The sequence below is a fragment of the Macrobrachium nipponense genome, chromosome 1, assembly GCF_015104395.2.
Source record: "Macrobrachium nipponense isolate FS-2020 chromosome 1, ASM1510439v2, whole genome shotgun sequence".
In the NCBI taxonomy this organism is placed as follows: Eukaryota; Metazoa; Arthropoda; class Malacostraca; order Decapoda; family Palaemonidae; genus Macrobrachium; species Macrobrachium nipponense.
Window position 1 is genome coordinate 160,281,254 of NC_087200.1, and position 21,771 is coordinate 160,303,024.

At 36.4% G+C, this 21,771-nt stretch overlaps 1 protein-coding gene across 1 annotated transcript in view; it reads left to right on the plus strand.

Moving 5' to 3' along the window:
* The window catches only part of LOC135219790 (tyrosine-protein phosphatase Lar-like), a 1,028,451-nt gene that overhangs the window by 676,263 nt on the left and 330,417 nt on the right, over nucleotides 1–21,771 (plus strand).

The window sequence follows — 21,771 nt, forward strand, 5'->3', positions numbered from 1 at the left end:
GTTTTGGAATTTTACGTCCTCATTCATTTCTTTTAAGCTGGCTTGAAGACCTTTTCTCTTCGGTATGCATTTGGAAAAACCAGGATCCAGTTATTTTGAGCAAGACGATTTTGATTTGAGACTTGTTGATGAGTTGGGATTGTTCAAAACAATGCATGGGTCTATTCGCAGTGAAGAATGAACATTTTGAATTGCTTGGAAAGGTGATAGTTTCCTTTTGCTTTAATGCAGCTGGTAGTTTATATGCTTAGGAGATCGCACCGCCTATTGAGTAGCTCTGTATGGTGGCATCAACACCTTTGGTTATATGATGAAGTGAGGGCTGACCCGACAGTTAACCTCCTTTGTTATGCATATGAATATGCCCTGATTGAGTAATGAATGCGTATTGTTTCTGCTTTGTGTTTCGGTTTGTGCGTAAAAGTTCTCGGCGCTGATAAGGAGAGTTACTCTTTAATGGATACAATATTAGCCCCTTTCCCTTTAGTAAATACACACACACACACACACACACATACACGCACACACACACACTCACACACACACGACCCCCATCCGTTCCAGTTAGGTGTCACCTGCGTTTTCGTGTCGTTAATTAGTCTAATGAGACTTTTTATGTTATGTAATGATGCTCCTCTCTGTCTCCGGAGTTCCTTCAAATCGATGCGTCCTCCTCACTCCCTCCTGTCCCTACAAAAAGAGAGTGAGAGAGAAAATAAAGGTAGGAAAAATCTGGTGAGGATGAGATCTGTGTCGAGAGGGAACGGGTTCCGCCGAAGGGAAATATAAAAGGAGTTAAGGCTGATGAAGTGGCTGTGAGAGGGACCAAAGGACAGCAGGAGATTTAAAAGTGCATGTTGTCAATCAATTATTTACCGTTTTCACCGGTGGTTTTTACTTTCGTTTATGTTTCCGCCGGTGAAATAATTGATATATGCATAATGTACAGGCAGTGTGTGTGTGTGTCTGTGCGTGCGAGCGCGCATCAAGAGAGGTGAAAAGCAAACTCATCACATCAGTATACCTCTATTTCATTACTGACCTCCCTTGGGTTCATAAACGAATAAAAAAGTCGCGACAACTTTTTTTTTTTCAGAAAGGTACAAGTTAGTTTAAATAAATTCATGTTGAAGTTTATAAATGCAGGAGGCTTTTAGGACGGTGAATAATGAACGAATCCGAAGTATTTCGCGTGTTTGCACTTTTGACGGCAGATTTCGTCCCCGCATTAAACTTGTCCGTGTAAAGCATCCGAAATGAGGATTTAAATGCCTTGGGGAGTCGTTAGCATAACCGCTCCGGGGGATTTTCCCGTCTAATTATGTTATCCCGAGGGATTTCTCCTAATGGTCCTTATATCAGCCGACTGAAAAGAAATAGATATGATGCACATAATTACCCCAAGGATCGTCATGTTGATTCTGCCTCGCCCAGTAATTATACGGCTGGATTCGTGTTCCCCCTTTCTCTCTTTTTAAGGACTTTGCTTTTCGCTGGGGTCAAGTTTGTCTTCTGTTGTGTGGCTTTCTACTATTTCCGTTTCTTGTTCAGCTTTTAATTCATTTTTATGTTTTACTTAATGTTTATTTTTTAAATTTTTTTTAGTCTTTACTTTGGCTTCTCTTTTTCATTAGTTATTGTAAGCATTAATTCCAATGTCCATTTTTTTTTTTTATTTATTTCTATATGATAAAAAGTGAAGTTTGTATTCACTCGTGATTTCATTTCATATCCACATTATTCCTAATAAAACCTCACATAATTTTGTTCTCGGTTTTGACACTTGTAAGAAATTTGTTTTAAAGTTCGTGCCGTTTATTTTATTTTTCGGTACCTAAATTATCTTTTAATGTTGTCTTATTGTATCTTACTGCTTATTTTAGGACATATGTTTCCATTTTCCGTTTTGTTGAGTTTGGAATTTGCAACTGTAGGCCTTGATTGTTTTTTGTTTTTGTTTTTTTCGCGCAAAATAATTTGACGTCATATGCACATTCTTATCTCCAGATCAAGAGTGCTAGATTTCATTACACGAATTTCATGACCCAAATTCTTGACAGATAGGCTGCCCCAGAAACTTTACTGATATTGATGATATATTCTTGATAACAACCCGGAACTGTCATCGATGCAACTTGTCTCTTAGTGTAATGAGTATTGATGGATCTGGGATTGTTAATCGTAATTGGATGAGGAGCCTTCATTGGATGTGTGTATTTGTTTCATTTATTTTGTTCATTGTAGTATTCATTGTTGTGTATGTGTGCGTGTGTGTGTAGTAAAGTCAGTCAGCCTTCCCCCTTACAATGGCTTGCTATAGATACACAACATTATTCTCATTACTGTGTTTACTCATTGTATATTTGACAACTTTAACCATTCCTTGTGTCTTCGCAGAAGGCTCGTCAGCAGCCCTTGAAATCCCTGCCTCCCCCCCCCCCCCCACTCAAACACAGTCACCCACTTCTCTCTTGAATGTGCTCTCACACTTCTATAGCGCTACACTTGCTAAACCCTATCCTGCCGTCACTTTCGATCCCCTTCTTCCAACTTCACAAAAGCAGCTGAATTTTCCGCGCTTCTCAGACAGTTAAATACTTCACTGCTAACCTCGTCACCTCATTTCTCATTTGTCCAGTTCACCTACTCAGCATACTGTTCAAGCAGTAGCCATCTCTACCTCTTTCCTCTAATTCACATTCAACATACACTCTTCATTTTCATGAAGCAGCTTTAAGTGGAATCACGTACCACCATTCTTATGCCATCCATGATGACTTCCACTCTACTAAATGATAAACATTCCAATCTTTCACCAACCATGATGACATTCGTTCCTTACTCTTACCAACTTACATTTTTATCTCGCTCATGCAAACCTTTTCACTCATTTCCTGTTCTACACATGTCCTCTTTTACTATCCCCGGCAAACGTGATCCTCTCTAAACTGTATTACCGAATCCTTTTCATATCCTATAATTTTATAGTTGCATTTCTAGTCCGTTTTCACTCATCTCTCAGTATTCCATCCATATGAAAGAAATGACATCCAGTAAGACTCAACGTACCCTCTTCTCAACTAACACCCTTATCCTGGACCCGTTTTTGCTGCGGGCCAGTCGCCCTTTTGCTTACATATTCCAACAGAATCTTCAGTCTTCGTAGCCTACACCATAAATCTCCAACACTGTCAGTTTGCGTGTATGTCAATTATTTTCTTAATAATTCTCTGGTTCCATATATACCTTCCACAACATTTTCCTTCGATATCAGACTTCTTAAACAACTGGGCATAACAAACACCCGATCCACTTAGCCTTTTCTATGTCTAACCTTATACTGCCCCTCTCCCTGTGATTCTTCCTCTCTTATACGTCCTACTTTTTTAGTCAAAACATTGTCACAATAATGTTCTGCAATGATAAATCTTAAACCCCGATCATTTCTATACTTAGAGGACGAAAGTTATTGTTTGGAGTCCTATACTCGGTTTTTGTTCCATCTGTCCACCCGCTTGTGGTGTTTGCGTATGGTAACACTGCGTCCCGGGCTTTAGATAGTTACATTCAGCTTACATTCAACAATAATAACAATATCCTATTTCGAATATTATCGGTGTAATTCGCATACAGTACATTATTAAAACACTTTTCAGTTGCAAATGTGCACCCAGATATCCTTTTATTTACCTAAAACTTACACATAGCGAACCTATCTAAAGCCCGGGACGCAGTGTTACCGTACGCAAACACCACAGGCGGGTGGACAGATGGTTACCTGGTGCAGTTTCATTCTTGAACTTCATAATTGCTCTCCTTACCCACAAATCACTGATTTCTATCAACATTTGAAAAATAAATGATCCCATTTCACTTGCTTCATATAGGTTTACCGATCTTTTATCCTCCACTATCAAAGCTTCTTCAGAATACTCATTCCTTTGACAGAAAAATGCAATCTCGTCAGAGAACATTGATTCCTTTGCATCTTGAGTTCTAAGATCCATTTGCTCATGAACTGTCCTCTCCACGTGTATTTTCCTCTATTACAACTTTGTAAGTAGCCTACGTACGACTCTGGTCTACCCTTGTAATATTATTACTTCCCTTCATGTTGCCTATGTAATTTTATTTAGGCTACTTAGTAAATCTGCTTTTTTAGCTGTACACGATCTTCTCTTGTTGTTTTTGATTAAGCTGACCTTGTGTCAGCACGGGCTCTTGCTCACCGAGCAGCCCGTAATGAATTTCTTTTCTTGTGTCTTGCCTCAAACCAAGGACATGGCCTCAAACAATCGTCTTTTGTCCATTCTTTCACCACTTGATATTTTATCCATATATCTTATGTACTGTGTATATACTATATTTGTGTTTGCTCATGTGTCACTAGGTTTTAATTTTGATAGAAGTTAGTTTTTTTTCTGTGGCTATAATTTGTTTATAGATACTTGGCACATGTGTACTACTTAAGCTCCGAAGGTAATTTGAGATTATGGACAAACGTAAAAAGGCCGAGATATGCGAAGAAAAGTTTTGTTTGAAGAATCGAGGTTATTGGCGTCAATCGAGAGATGATTCTCGGAAGAACAGGGACTGAGAAGCGAATGGGAAGGCTAGAAACAGGGTTATTTGTTGAAAGGAAAGTCAATATTTGTGGAAGAATGTAGCAAAGTGCTCATTGTAGCGAACAACACCAGATTGGTTGGCCCAACACCTGCCTTAAGGTTTCGATAAACAGCTTAACGTAATAACCGTTCAGGTTTGTGGCTTTTGGGATTTCCCCCCCCTAGTAGTGAATATCTTTTATGTTTTTATGACCGTCATAAAAAAGAATACCCTGGTTAGGGTTGTGTAGCATCAGTATCATCGAAATAAGCATCATTATATAGCTCGCGCCTTGCCTTAATGAAGTTGTAGCTATCACTATTGCAAACAGTATCACCATCACCGCCGCTGCCGCCACGCCCAGTGCTCTCTCCCCCACCTACATCACCTTCAGGAACACCACGCTTAAATGCGTAAATCTATTTGCCTCTCTCTCTCTCTCTCTCTCTCTCTCTCCTCTCTCTCTCTCTCTCTCTCTCTCTTCTGCAGAAGATGAAGGTATTAAACGCGTTTTCCTTTATTAGTGCAGTTTATTTACTGAACTCGGTAACAGCTTGTCAGGCCTTATTCATTAACCAGTTGAACTCTTTCTTATTTATTTTCATCTTAGCATTTCCAATATAGTATCATTTTGTCCACCGGAATGGTAGAAAACCTTGGATATTGCTGAATTGCTTGTCAAACTATTAGTTTTATTTTTCTGTGCCAGCTATACGTGTATTCGTTTCTATTCATCACATATTGTTTAATCTTTATTCGTGGCATAAAACAAAAACCCAGCGTCGAACATCGTTACGGGATTATCGTATTGGACGGCATCCCCAGTGATCGAGCAGTTAGGAGCCATTCGTATTATTGCCTTACAACCCCTGCTGATCGTTAGCGCCTACAAATGCTATTACTGATGGAATTATTTCTTCAAATAAATCCGACGTGACGTTGGGTTTATCCCGTTGTTATCAGCCTATTGGATTGAATCATTCGGATGATGTATATGTGTGTGTATGTGTATGTATGCGCGCTTGCTACTTCGGATTTCCTCTCTGTGTCTGGGATCCGTAGTGTTGTGTCGTCAGATTTGTTTTGCAAATAAATTAAGTCATGTGCCTGAAATCTCTCTCTCTCTCTCTCTCTCACTCTTACGTCCGTGCCGTTTTAGTTGCTATTTTTTTTAAGTTGTTTTTTGTGTTGTGTAGGCCAGTAAAAGAAAAACAACTTCCTTTATATATATATATATATATATATATATATATATATATATATACACACACATATATAGTAGCCATATTTACATAGTATTGTGTAGAATACAGGATATCCTTATTATTTTTTGTGTATAACATCTTCACGTTGGTAATCCATTTTATACTAGGTGCTTTTGTAGTTCATGTTACTCTTTGAAACATGGTAATTAATCAAGCATGTTTTAGAGCCCAAAATTAGAAAAATGAAATTAAAAGTGATGTATTAATGTTATCTAGACACAAAGGTTTGTATATATTGCCATGGACAGTTAGAAATATAGTGTTACTGTTCATCGTGTCACATGTAGTACTAGCAAAATCCTAATCTTAAGCGGCTTCAACTTTTTTTTTTTTTTACTCACGTTCCTCCACACTTACTTCCATAAAGGAGAGTTTGCTTAGCAAACTTCATGCATTTCCTCCTTGGCTCTCAAAGAGACTCGCGTTTTTTTTTTTTTTTTTTATAAAGCTCAATTTTATATATCGTTTTACCTACTCTGTGATACCTTTTTTCTCCATTTACCATTACCTGTTATATTTATTCCCAAATGGTCACATACATGTGCTGCGTCTGTTCCTCTGCCATGTAGATTAGCCAAATGGCCACATACATATGCTGCGTCTGTTCCTCTGCCATGTAGATTAGCCAAATGGCCACATACATATGCTGCGTCTGTTCCTCTGCCATATAGATTAGCCAAATGGCCACATACATATGCTGCGTCTGTTCCTCTGCCATATAGATTAGCCAAATGGCCACATACATATGCTGCGTCTGTTCCTCTGCCATATAGATTAGCCAAATGGCCACATACATATGCTGCGTCTGTTCCCCTGCCATGTAGATTAGCCAAATGGCCACATACATATGCTGCGTCTGTTCCTCTGCCATGTAGATTAGCCAAATGGCCACATACATATGCTGCTTCTGTTCCTCTGCCATGTAGATTAAGAATCACCGCTTCATCTCCTGGGTTTCTGTTTACCCTCCTAACTTTTATTTGTGCTCATTATTGTTCTGAGTCTTCTCCTTTTGCAAACACTCTCAAATCTTTTCCCTAGTTTCGGATGAACTTCATGTATCCAGAGAGTGCAGTACTATAGTTATCTTATCTCACAACTATGTGCCCACATCTACCATCCTTTCTGTGACCTATCGCATCACGCCACCCGGCAGTTGTCAGTCACGGAGACTTAATATTTCCTTTCTCAGGCCCACTTTTACATCAGGTCACTCACTCTCCTATCTACACATTTTGACAAGCTTCTCTTCCATTAGAAAAGCTTTCCTTGCTCTCACAACTTTACCTGTTGTACCACATATCCATAATGCTTCTTTATCCAAGCTGTCATTAGTTTTTCCTGGGTAGCTTTCTCCTTTCATTTTGTAACTTTCTACCTAACTAATTCCTGACTAGCATTTGAGTCGTATACTATTCCTTATCTGAATCCACTCTGTCTTCCCTGATCAGTCCCTGTCATCTGACTTCCTTTTGGGAACGAAATCGTACCATGCACCTCCTTGCTTTACTAAGTCACATGTCACCTTATTCTTTCATTCCTCTTTTATCACTCTCACATTTTTATAGTAACAATGATTTCTCTAACCCATTCCTTAGGAACATTTTTCTCTTCCATGCACACCCTACGAAACCTGGTCAGCCACTGAGCCACTCTCTTACCCCCGTGCACAGCATCTCGCTTGTAATCCCATCAGCTCCCCGTGTCTTCCCATTCTTCAACATCCTCTTGTTAGTAAACCTTTCCATCTTGCGTCATTCGCTCTCCTCTTCTGTTATACACGCACACATACACACACTCACACTCGGTCTTCCTCTCTCTTTGTCTCTCTCATAAGAAAATATACATAAACCAACATATTCCGACAAAGAAATGAATAAGGTGAATCTTGTGAATATCCTAATGATGCATTAGGAAAAGAATGCCAAAAGCATGCAAATGTGTGGTAAGGTTTGGTATAGCATAGTCAATCCACAAAACCTAATCAGAAAATGTGCGCATGCAACATTCCGACCCATCCACAGTGTGCTGAGGTAATACAAGATTTGAGAAAAGATACAAGAATTTTTTGTTCAACATGTCTATAACATGGATAGGACAATGTTATTAAATCAAGATTGAATGTACAAATAGTTGAGGATGAAGAAGAAGAGGAAGAGGAAGAAGAAGAAGAAAAAGAAGAAGAGGAAAACGGAAGAGAAGTAAACAAAAATGAAATGACAGAAAAAAATAAGGAAAACAAAGAACAAGATAAAAGTATGGATGCAGAGATACTCATTGATACTACATATGAGGCAATAAAGCAGCATACCTACGAAGAAATAAATTACGATATGACAACAGAAAAGCAAATCCCGAAGAGGCTCTACCCAGATCTACACAATGACGGGAAAGAGGAAAAAATAGACAAGAAAGACAAATCTGCAACCTTTTGAAAAGAGGGAATTGCAGATTTGGAGAAAGATGTTACTACAAACATCCTAAGATATGTCAAAACTATGAAATATATGGTAAATGTGCATACTTAGATGGATATGGGGATGATTGCAGAGATCTGCATCCAAAAATATGTAAAAACCTAAAGAAGGAAAAGGATGTAAGTTCGACAAAAAATGCAAATATATGCACCCTGTAGCCATGAATCATAATCAAATAAATAACCAACCAAGTAATAAAATCCAAAATAAGAAAGAAACAAATAAAGAGAGAAATCAAGAATATCAGGTAAAAGAGAAAGCAAACCACCAATGAGATATGCAGAGGTGTCAGCAAAAAATTTCAAAGCATCAGCTCCGAAATTCTACTCAAGAGATAATAACTGTATTTATTATGCAAGAGGATATTGCAGAAACGGAGAAAAATTTAAAATTCAGATTCAGACAAAACTGAATAATTATGATGAAGGAAGATCAAATATTATGGAAAAGTTGGATTTTTAATGTCAGAATTTCTGGAAATGAAAAAAAGAACAACATACCAGAACAGGAAAGAGACATGGGAAAATCCTTATTACTACCATTATTAATGAAGGAGAAAACACGCAAACCATCATAGTGATAATGCGCAGGGTTTAGTTACGAGTAACTCAAAAAGAAAAATAGAGTACTTAGAAGAACTAACCCCCCAAAAATGAAAAGAAATAGATATAATGAATATAAAGTGAAACCTGGTATTCCCAAGAGACTGGAATGCTGATCAAATAAAAGGGTTCCAAACTTATAGATCAGATAGAAAAAATAGGAATCAAGGGTGAACCGCAATATATGGGAAAGACAAAAAACAGGAAGGAAAAATATATGAGAAATATAGTAACTCAGAATGTGAACTAATGCGGGTAGAATTTGAATCTGAAAAATTGATGACATAGTAATATATAGACCTCCTAATACTAAAGAGTTTGACTTAATAATTGAAAAATTGGATGATATATGTAGAAATCACAAGGACTGGACTATTCTCCTATCTGGTGACTTCAACTTTCCTTTCGTAGAATGGAAAGAACGAATAGGAGATTGTGGTTGTACTTATACATATAAAAAAGAGAGTAATAGTAGTGCAGAAGATAAGAGGCAATTTGGAAAAGCTATCAGATATGCTACTAGAATACAACATTCAACAAATAAATCACCTGCCAACAAGAAAGGAAAATACTTTAGACCTAGTATTTGTGAACGAGATGAATTATGTTAAAGAAATAATAGTTTATAATGCGAGTATTTCAGACCATAATGTCATAGAATTAAAACAGTTCATTCCAAAGCAAGTGAAAATAGAGATAAGCAAGAAATGAAAAAAAGTGGGAAGGATATGGAAAATACAACTTCTACAGTCAAAAATATAAAATGGTCAGAAATTAATGAAGAATTAAACAAAGATTGGGATAACATTTTCGTAAGTGATGACATAAGGGTAAATACGGAGATATTATATAAAATATTGGAGAAAATAGTGGAAAAATATATACCGAAGAAGAAAAGTAAACATCATTCATGCATACCAAGAGACAGAAGGATCTTGTTCCAGAAAATCAGAAAGTGGAAAAAAGGTCTTGCAAAAGAAAAAAATGCATGGAAAGTTATAGAACTAAAAAGTAAGATAGAAATGCAGAACAAAAGATTATACAATCAAAAGAAAATGAAAACGGGACTTGGAAGAAAAAACCCTATTAAATATCAAGCAAAACCCCAAACTATTATACTCATATGCGAAGAAGATGAATAAAAGAAGAATAGAAATAGGCCCTCTGAGAATTGAAGGGAGATTAACGAATGAAAAAAAGGAAATTTGCAACATACTGGCAGAACGATATAAGAGAGAATTCACCCCTAGAATAGATAATGAAGATAATGATATAAAGAAGTAAGGGAAGAAAATAGTGATATTTAGCTGACATAGAAATTAATGAAGCTGATATTGTGCAGGCAATTAATGAAATTAAAAATGGAGCTGCTGCAGGGCCGGATGAGTCCCTGCTATTTTGTTAAAGAAAGTAGTTCATTCTATCGCAAAGCCACTTGCAATATTATTAAGACAAAGTGTAGATACAGGCAAGATTTATGATGAGCACAAATTAGCATATATCACCCCTACTTTCAAAAGTGGATCAAGACTAGAGGCAAGTAATTATAGGCCTGTGAGTCTAACATCACATATTATGAAAGTGTATGAAAGGGTAATGAAGAAAAATATTATGAAACATTTAATAAAAAATAATTTGTTTAATATAGGACAACACGGTTTCGTACCCGGAAAAAGTACACAAACCCAACTGTTAGTCCACCGTGAGAACATATTCAAAAATATGAAAAGCGGAAATGAAACAGATGTGGTTTATCTAGACTTTGCAAAAGCTTTTGACAAAGTAGACCATAATATATTAGCAAAGAAAATTAGAAAACACAATATCGTAGATAAGTAGGAAGATGGTTAAAGAATTTTTACACAACAGAAAACAGATAGTTATTGCAAACGATGAGAAATCGGATGAAACCAAGGTAATATCCGGTGTGCCACAAGGTACGGTTCTAGCTGCAATATTGTTTGTTATTATGATTGAAGACATAGACAGTAATGTTAAGGATTCGGTAGTGAGTAGTTTCGTTCGCTGATGACACAAGAATAAGTAGAGAAATTACTTGTGATGAAGATAGGAACGCTCTACAAAGAGACCTTAACAAAAGTATATGATTGGGCAGAGGTAAATAGGATGGTATTTAACTCTGATAAATTTGAATCAATAAATTATGGAGACAGAGAAGGAAAGCTATATGCATATAGGGGACCTAATAATGAGACAATCACAAATAAGGAACAAGCAGTTAAAGACCTTGGTGTGATGATGAATGGAACATGTTATGCAATGATCAAATAGCAATTCTGTTGGCAAAATGTAAAGCAAAAATGGGAATGTTGTTACGGCACTCAAAACAAGAAAAGCTGAACACATGATTATGCTTTATAAACATATGTTCGTAGTCCACTTGAATATTGCAATATGATATGGTACCCACACTATCAAAAGGATATTGCACAAATAGAGAGTGTACAAAGGTCCTTTACAGCTAGAATAGAAGAAGTTAAGGACCTAGACTACTGGGAAAGACTACAATCCTTAAATTATATAGTCTAGAAAGGAGAAGAGAACGCTACATGATAATTCAGGCATGGAAACAGATAGAAGGAATAACAGAAAATATCATGGAACTAAAAATATCAGAAAGAGCAAGCAGAGGTAGATTAATAGTGCCCAAAAACTATACCAGGAAAAATAAGGAAAGCACACAGGACATTAATCCACTACGCCACCAGCATCGATAATGCAGCGTCTATCAATGCGTGCCAGCTCATCTGAGGAATATATCAGGAGTGAGCGTAGATGTGTTTAAGAATAAGCTCGACAAATATCTAAACTGCATCCCAGACCATCCAAGATTGGAAGATGCAAAATATACCGGAAGATGTACTAGCAACTCTCTGGTAGACATTAGAGGCGCCTCACACTGAGGGACCTGGGGCAACCCGAACGAACTGTAAAGGTCTGTAAGGTTAAGGTAAGGTCTCTATTATATATATATGTGTGTGTGTGTGTGTGTGTGTGTGAGTGAGTGTGTATACATATATATGTATGTGTGTGTGTGAGAGAGAGAGAGAGAGAGAGAGAGAGAGAGAGAGAGAGAGAGAGTTCATAGTATGCGTTGTCTGTTTGTTTAAAAAGAGTCCCTCGCGGTACTCAGGCAGAAATAAAGTTTGGAAACAAAAGCCATGCAATAGCAGTGGTTCTGTAGATTCTAATGCTATTTATGGAGAACATACATTGGACAATCCCGTGCCTTTTACTATTCCATACCATGAAGTGAAATGCGATATCCTGTTTATATGACTTTTCCTTATTCTAAAACCCATTCTTGAATATTTTTGTCTGTACGATATTTGTTTTCGATGGATAGTATATGCGTCTGTATTTCACATTAATTCGTGTTCAGTATGTATTAAATGGTACATTTCTTACGTGCCACGTCTAGGGAGGCATTTCTACAAAATTCGTACGTCTTTCGTGAGTTGTTCATCATTATCTAGTCTACTTTACTTTGATATACAAGAGAGAAAAGTGTACTCGGTAAAGCAAAACTTGTAAATGTACATATTCCTTCAACATTGACAACGGACATCGTCAGAAACATAGTCACATTCGGCCTCTGGGATATTAGCATGGAAATGTGTTAACGAATTTGGACGCAGACATGTTTTTCCCTGTGCCTGTCTGTGCTGTCAAGCAGCGTAGAATATTCCACTTTTTTTCTTCGTAACATTTAAAATGAATCTAATCCGGTGTAATCCGGTGTGACCTCTGAAACTGCAAGTAGGATTTAAAGGCATTCATTAAATTCAGATCTTCAAATTTTGCCTATGTATATAAATTTGCATCCATATATATATCTTGTACTTACATGGCTATTTATTTAAAAAGATTTGTTGTACATGTACTTATTAAATTTGCCTACTAGAAAGATTAAATTTACAATAACCTTTTCCTCAGTCTTTTTCGAATGTATGCACGTCACGTTCCAATGTTTAAGTAATTTCTTTTGTATTTTAGTACACTCAGTTATTTTCTGAACGTTGGTTTAAGCGGGCCTCTCCTCTCTCTCTCTCTCTCTCTCTCTCTCTCTCTCTCTCTCTCTCTCTCTCTCTCTATTAAGGTCATTATCTTACTTTCGATAGGTATTCTTTGAAATTAATTAATGCTGCGCCTTTTTCATATTTACCTGTTACGAGGTAACCGTGCTTGTTTGATTTGATTTCTTAGCTAGAGAAAATATATTTTAACAAGCGCTTGTGGATGGATGTGTGTACAATTCAGGGGTGTCAAACTCATGGCCCGCGGGATGGTCTTAAGTGGCCCACGAGGTGCCAAGAGATTTTTCAACTCGAGCTACTATAACTGTTAGAACTGAGGAAAATTTAACTAAAGTTACTAAACTGTTAAAACACGAGATAGTGAGATTCACCTTTCATTCATATGACGATAATTTATTAATTTATCTCATGTTATAATTGCTGGCAATAAGCCTCTTTTATTGCAAATCTTAATAATTGAGTCATAAGGAATCCGTCCGAAAAGGTAATTACCAAATCTTGGATGGCCCTCGAGATCATAACCAAGTGCATAATTGGCCCTGGAAGGATTTGAGTTTGGCACCCCTGGTGTACATATTCACAAGCATATCCGCTAACACTCACTTATACCACAACAAAATTTTCCGACCATCACCGAACTTAACGCTTTCGTGGAAGTTCCAAAGCTGAGGATAGTTGAAAGGCTTGGAATTTCTGGCAAGTGTGAACCGTTTCATCCTTTTTGTCTTCTGTGAGGACTTTTTTTTTTTTTTTCATCTTTCAACTCAATAGAAAGCATCTCAAAACTTTCCTCTCTTCGCCTGATAAAGGTCCTGATTTTCTTGGAAGAGACTATTTTTGCGTTTTCCGTTTTTTATTTCTTTGGTTTTATGTTGATTTGATAATGTGTCTAGGAATTTGCTCGCGGGTTTTATTTCTGATCACAACTGTGCCACACCTCTCTCTCTCTCTCTCTCTCTCTCTCTCTCTCTCTCTCTCTCTCTCTCTCTCTCTCTCTCATGATATGGGAATGCTATACACATTCTGTCTTTTGCAAGATTGTTTAAACAAAAGAATATGGGTGCTAATATATTATATATATATATATATATATATATATATATATATATATATATATATATACATATATATATATATATATGTATATATATATATATATGTATGTATGTATGTATGTATATGTATATATATATATATATAATATATTTATATATACACACACACATATATATGTGTGTGTGTGTGTGTGTGTGTGTGTGTGTGTGTATATATATATATATATATACACATACATCCATATACGCTTGTTTCAAAGCGCGCGCGCGCGCGTGTGTGTGTGTATATACGGACACGCGATAGTTCCTGGACCTGGGTATCTCGAGCCAACGTCACCCGGCTGAATGTAAGAGCAATGCATACATTCCTGCCAAAAGCTGACGTCCCTCCGGTTTGACATCAAAGGGCCGATTCAGAGGGAAATTTTATAAGATCCGGTTAAAAATATTGTATGATCTGTTTGGGTTCGCTTCAAGGCTCCATTTACTGAAGCACTTTGTACAGGGATTCTTCTATAGCCGTTCTTGACTTAGGAGTTTTTAATATTTAAGCGAGAAGATTACATGAAACTTTTATCCAAGCCATTTCCTGTCGGCGCCCCCCCTCCCCCCCTCCTCCTTCCCCCTTTTCCTACCACAACATATATGTGTATTCGCGCCTGCGCATGCTCGTTTAAGGCTTGATGAGTAGGCTGCTGTAGGGGCTCATTCATTTTTACAGGTAGTTATAGATATTAATCCGTTTTCCCAGTCAGGAGCTGGCAAAAAAGGCAAGGCTGTGGTTAATGGAATTGTTAAATCGTGGATGAACTATCTGTGCAGAAAACTTCCATAACAGTAGCTGAATCGTGCACTTACACTACACGAAACCACCCTACACACACTTCATCGCTCGCTCTATCCTGTAATCTCTTATTCTGCCTGGACATTGAGTCCTTTCCTTTCCAGCGCCTCGTCTACCCCATCTATCCAGCACTTTCTGACCCCGTCATCGCCTCCGAATGGTGCACTCTTCACAAATCTATTGTCTTCCATTCTTTCCATATAGCCGGACCATCTCAAAAGACTGTCCTCCATCCTTTCACATTATTCGTACTTATACTCACTGTCGACTTGCTTTAATTGCAAACTTTCGATAACTCGCCGGTTTTTGATGCTCCCCTTCGTTATCCCAGTCCTGTTCGCTAGCTCCTGCCGTTGCTCCTCACTATCCATGATTATCATTTCTCTTTTGTTTGTTCCGCATTTCATTCATGATATTGAAAGAAAAAATTCAGAAATAGAAAAAAATAATAGTTTGATCTTGAGAAATTTAAACCTTTTTGTATTTTCTCATCAACATGGATTGTTTTCATTCACTTTCCTTTTCATTTCCTCTGGGTTTAATATCGTAAAGAATGTATGAACGGAAACCATCGTATTTAGATATCTATTTTTATATATATATAAATAATAGATTGATTATTTGGCAGCTAGGAAGTAGTACGTGCATGAAAAGACAAAGATTGATAAGGCACTGAGAGGAGGAAACCAATGGATTTATTTATAAGAGAGAGTGGACGTGCGTTGTGTGTGTGTGTGTGTGTGTTTAGAACCTCCCCTATTGGTTAGCTCAACCGGAACGGTATATCCTCTGAATATCGGTATCTGATTAGACCTTAACCCCCATTCCCCTCCCCCGTGGGAGTATAGAGTGATCGGGAAACGCGGGTAGTCAGTCAGCTACTGCGATGCTGCTCCTTCGTACAGCACGAACTGTTGCACGCCCGTAAATGTTTTCGGTTTTAACGATGGTTTTAGGTCTTCTTTGATGCCTGGATTATTAATTGCAATAATAACATTACTATTTAGTCACTAGCACCAGGATATTTTAAAGACTTTTAACTGATATTTTAGATTGCTTTCTCCTTGTTTCACTCTCCGTCTTCATTTGAATTCCGTCGGTACGGCAACTTTAAGTCCTTAATTATTTCAGGTCTAAGTAGTAGACAGATAAAAGAAAACTAGAGAGAATTCAGGATTATTGTTAATAACGTCTAACCTCTATTATTCATTGTATTATGATCTATGTAAGAAAGACAGTAATAACAATGAATAGTAATAATTGTAATAATATATATGTCTCTTCGCTAATTAGCCCTCCTTAAGCCAGGTTTTAATGAATATGAAGGTGGTCCATTGCAGATTGCCTTTGTTTCATTTCTGTTAAGATTATCATCTTAATAATTACATATATGGTGTCACACTTACCTCACATATTTTTTCAAATTTCTGATCGTTCATTCGCCCACTACATATGACTGTATTTTATTAATTACTTGAATTAATCTTTAAATTGTTGTGGATCTCGAAATTAATGCTGTTGATGTAAGTTATAGGGTTATGAGGGTTCATTTATATATGTATGCTGAATATTTTCGTGTTGAGAGAGCTTTGTTCGTAAGATTGACGAGAGCCTGTTCGTTCGTGGGGTTTGATTGTATGCGTGGAGAATTTTGTTCTTGTGCAACAAAGATAGGAAAAGGATTTTTTTAGTTTTATTTCTGTATGGGAGTTTATACATTTGCTGTTCTGTACAGCATGATTTGCCAGTATGCAGTGGCCAAAAATCCGTAAGAAACTTAATTTGCGTAGAGTTCATACAAATGCCGGTAGGTGTTTTACACATTTTTATGTAATGCTTTCGTGGTTCATGCACATGCTTTACTAATTTACACGAAAATCTGTGTATATTCGTGTAGAGTGCTTATTTATTCATAATGGAAAGTGTTGATTCGCCTGGTTTTAATGTGTAGAGTCTCTTAATGTTGAGTTGAACTCGTGTTTTTGAAGAGTACGTTCGTACGTATGCACGGGTTTGTTTGTTGTTCAGAAATGAGAATATCGAGGATTTGCGAAAAAAGGGTCGGGATTGGCGAGAAATGGCATAGTTCCATCCTCGTGCCAAAACAGTTATATAGGGGAGGAAGTAGTGGTTGTTGATAGGAGCTCTATTGGACCTTCCATTTATTTTAACTGGTGGAAAATTGGTTCCAGCCGAGCTCCCGTGCAAGTCTCTTCGATTCGTATGTGTTACATTTTCCCAAAAACAGAAAATGCAAGCTGTTATTTTTGCTGCTAATTGTAATGCTAGTGTTTTCTAGTTGTTCATTTTGGCTTGCGTGATTTTTGTTTGTGTGACGAAGTTAGTTTGATCTTACATTGCACTATATCATATTGTTATACATAACATTGTGTTATATGTATATGTATATATATACATACATACATTTTATATATATATACATATAATATATATATATTATATATATATATATATATATATATATTAAATCTGTGTATATTGAGGCTAATATTCTACTTTATTACTTCTATGTTTTTGTTATTCTGCAATTTTGTCTACTGTAAGTCATTATGAATGATGTAGGGGATAAACATTTCATTACTTGATTTAGTAATGAATGATGAGTGATATATTTATTTTAATGTTCATTAAATTGACTGAAAACTTTCGACAGTCATCATTTTTTTCTGTTTAATACGTCATTTTATTATCTGATTTTCTTTCTTATTCTTTTATAATATTTAGATTTAAATTTTATAGTATTTTCGTACATCAACGTATGTCTTAAAATGTTAAGTATTAGTTTTTTGTCTTTCATCTAATTATTATTTGTAGAAGCAACAACAACAACATTAGTCGTAGCACTTGTTCCTGTTTTGTAGTAATTTCATTTTACGCGAACCCAAGTAAAACCATTAACCCAGTGACTGTTTTCTAACAACGTACGACACCATATTGGGAGGAAATTGCAAAGTTCAGATTTTTAAAAATCTACTTTATGGTACTATTACCACGGGGACGTGCCTCGAGTTCAGTAAAAGAGGGACTCCTGAAGGGGGGCTGGGGGTGGGTGGACGTTCTTTGACTTGGGTCCGCTCTGGGTTCCCTCACTGGGTCCAGATACAGAGCTCTGTTTTGGGGTACATTGGAAAATACCCCCCTTAGTGCTGACGTTATCAGGTACATCTAGATATCCATGTTAGAGAGCAAAACTACATTTGTATATTTATTCTATATACTATTGCATAGTTTGCTTTATAATGCATGCATATACTTCACCATCAACTGCAAGTAAAATCTCTGCTCGTAAAGTTTACGTTTTTAAGTGTATGGACCAATATTTCTTATTGCTTTAATTTCGTATTTTCATGTTATACCTTTCAACTGGGTGCCTTACAGCCCTAATGACAGATGAAGTCTTTTATTCAGTACAGTATCCTGTAGAAGTTGCTGAAATTTTGAGTAAGACCTTGGGTGAAATCATGGTTTACTCACTATTACTAATACTACTACTGTTCCTAAAGTACTACTGTGGATGATCTATGTAAATAAAGTCGCTCATCGAAAGACAGCTCGTCATATGCCAAAGTTTGAGCCTCGCCGAAGAAAACGTTTGAAATTTTGAGGTGATTACAGTGTCCGATGTTTGGGGTTGGGATTTTGTATTGTACGTTGCCCTCGAGGTCACCTAACGGATAAAGGGTCATGTGCTGAAGTTGAGATGCTCTTTACTACAGAATTCGCGAAGGTACTCAATTGTTACGATTAAGTCTTTGTCATTTACAATTAACCTTTATGCTTTTCCATTTGGTCTCTTTACATATTATTGCCATACGCACATTTTTGTTATCTCTGTCTATGAATGTATGTAAATAAACATGCAGGATTTGGAGGGGCTCGAATCCTGGCCCGGACAGGTTCACTGTAAGGTATTCCTAAGTACGACGAATTTTATATTAAATGCTATTAATACATACACATATACGTATATATATATATCTATATATATATATATATATTGTATATATATATATATATATAATATTATTATGTATATATATATATATGTGTGTGTATATATCTATATATATATATATATATATATATATATATATATATATATATATATGTATATATATATATATATATACATCGAGCTACAAATGTCCTTTAATATCTAATTCGCTCCACCTCAGAATTAATATATTTTCGTATATGTTAACCGAAGGGGAATTCTTTAGTCGATAAGAAATTAATATTCTCCTTCGGTTAACGTATATGAAAATATATTATTTCCGAGGTAGAGCGAATTAGATCTTAAAGGACATTTGTAGCTCGATGTATGTATTATGAATCACGTTAATGTGATATGACTCTATATATATATATATATATATATATATATATATATATATATAAAAGCGAATACGAAGTCACGTGCATCTACTGTGATTTTTTAGCATCTATATATATATATATATTATATATATATCTTATATATGTATATACATAATTATTATTACAGAATAATTTCAATATTAATTGCGCTGTACTTAGGAATACCTACTCCCAAAGTGAGTTGTAACTGATAAGTGCAATCTGTCCGAGCCAGGATTCGAACCTGTTCGAACATGAGGTTTGGGTCGCATCCTGGCCGGGCAAGATTCACTTATCAGTTATGATCCTCCTTGGACGTCAGTTATTCCCAGGGTATAGTCAGTTGGGTATTATGAGATATTTATTGCTTAATATTCTACGGTTTAAAAAATTCACGCGTACATAAATGGCAAGACCTTATATTTACCTACGTATACGTGTGGGAATGTATTATTTCATAGATTCCACGTGAGAAGGTGGGTGAAAACTGGGACGTTTGAAGAACAAGTAGTTTTGTAGTTTATTTTAAATTTGCAAGTTCATTCGTACTAGATTGGATATATATATATATATATATATATATATATATATATATATATATATATATATATATATATATATATATATATATATATATAAATGTGTGTGTGTGTGTGTGTGTGTGTGTGTGTGTGTGTGTGTGTGTGAGAGAGAGAGAGAGAGAGAGATAGATAGATAGATAGATAGATAGATATACCTGCACATATACATACTACCAAGGACAGTTTCCTGTGATAAGCGCATTTTCCTCTGCCAGGATTCGAACCTCTGCCGTTGATAGCGCTGGTAATTCCCGTTGACATGCGTTGGCGATTAAAAAGAAAAAAGATAATAAGAGGGAGAGGAAAACTTACGAAATAGGTCTTTGTTCTTGATAAGTGGTTGGTAAATATGTAGACTTCTCGTAAGTACCTCTTACGGTGCAACAACGTATCCATTTAGATATTCTGTAAGTTTTTACATACACAGAAAAGTACTTATTATCTGAATGGATAGTAAGTTTTGTTTTAGCTGATATAAAACAAATAGCACACTGTGCATTACTCTAGTATTATTGGAAACATACTGCATATACGTGCATATGTCAATTGTGTACGCTTATTTAGATTTCATACGTATTTTTATGTCTATAAAATTTATGTTGTGTTCTATTGCCTCTTCATATGGTCTGTATCGTAGATTTCCCGTAGGTGTTATTGACTAGTTTGAATAATGATCTGGAAGCCATATTCATTTGGATAGGGAGCCGCAGCCCCGGTCTCTGAAGATCTGTTGGTAAACCAAATGTAAATTAATGGATCCGGGAATATTGAAGGTGACTGGATGGGGAAGAGAGAGAGAGAGAGAGAGAGAGAGAGAGAGAGAGAGAGAGAGAGAGAGAGAGAGATTAGCTTGAAGCTGACAAGGAAGTGTACAAAGTATAGATATTGGGAAGGGGAGGAGTTGGGCAAGCATCGGTTTTTAAGATGCTTGGTGTAAGGAAAATGAGTATACAAAGGGAGAGAGAAGAGAGAGAGAGAGAGAGAGAGAGAGAGAGAGAGAGAGAGAGAACCAGTGAAGGAGCATCAAGAGAGTAGAAGCTGCAGGCACACCCTGGTCAGTTACGGTGAAATAATCAGTCTTGTGTGAAAATTGATCTGGGGCCGATTGGAGCCTCGGGCCAATTAAGACTTCAGGTCCAATTCCCATCCCTAAGGAAGGTGTTTTAATTGTTTCAAATTGCCAATACGGTCCTTGTTTCGAAGTCGACGCTTAGTTTATTTCTCCCAAAGAGGGAGAAGAAGAAGAAGAGGAAGAAGAAGAAGAAGAAGAAGAAGACGACAAGGAAGAGGAAGAAGAAGAAGAAGAAGAAGAAGACGTAGAGAGTTCTTAAGAGATTCTGCTTCTTCTTGAAATGTCCTTGATTCAAGGCGGACTTGAGCGTGCTGTAGTTCTCCTCCGATACTAAATAGCAGGGAATTTCAGATCTGTCAAGAAAAGGTGACGAGATTATAGGTTATTCTTCGGTTTTGGTGAAGGTTCGCATTTTTCCGCGTTTTCTCTTGATAACGGAGAACACCTAAGAGGCCTTCGTGTGGTAAATAAAGAACAACATGCTACACAGTAGCAATGTAAGCGTTGAAGGAAATGTTACGGCGTTGAGATGTTTGTAGAACGACTTGGCCTGTGCGAGGATCCGATAATGATCTTTTGGCCCTTTTAATATCATGGTAAAATGCTATATTTTATATATCTATATATATATATATATATATATATATGTGTGTGTGTGTGTGTGTGTGTGGTGTGTGTGTGTGTATATATATAAATATATATATGTATATTTATATATATATATTTATATATATATATATATATATATATATATATATATATATATATATATGTATGTATCTAAATACATACACACACACATATATAGCGTGTGTGTGTGTGTTCATACACAACT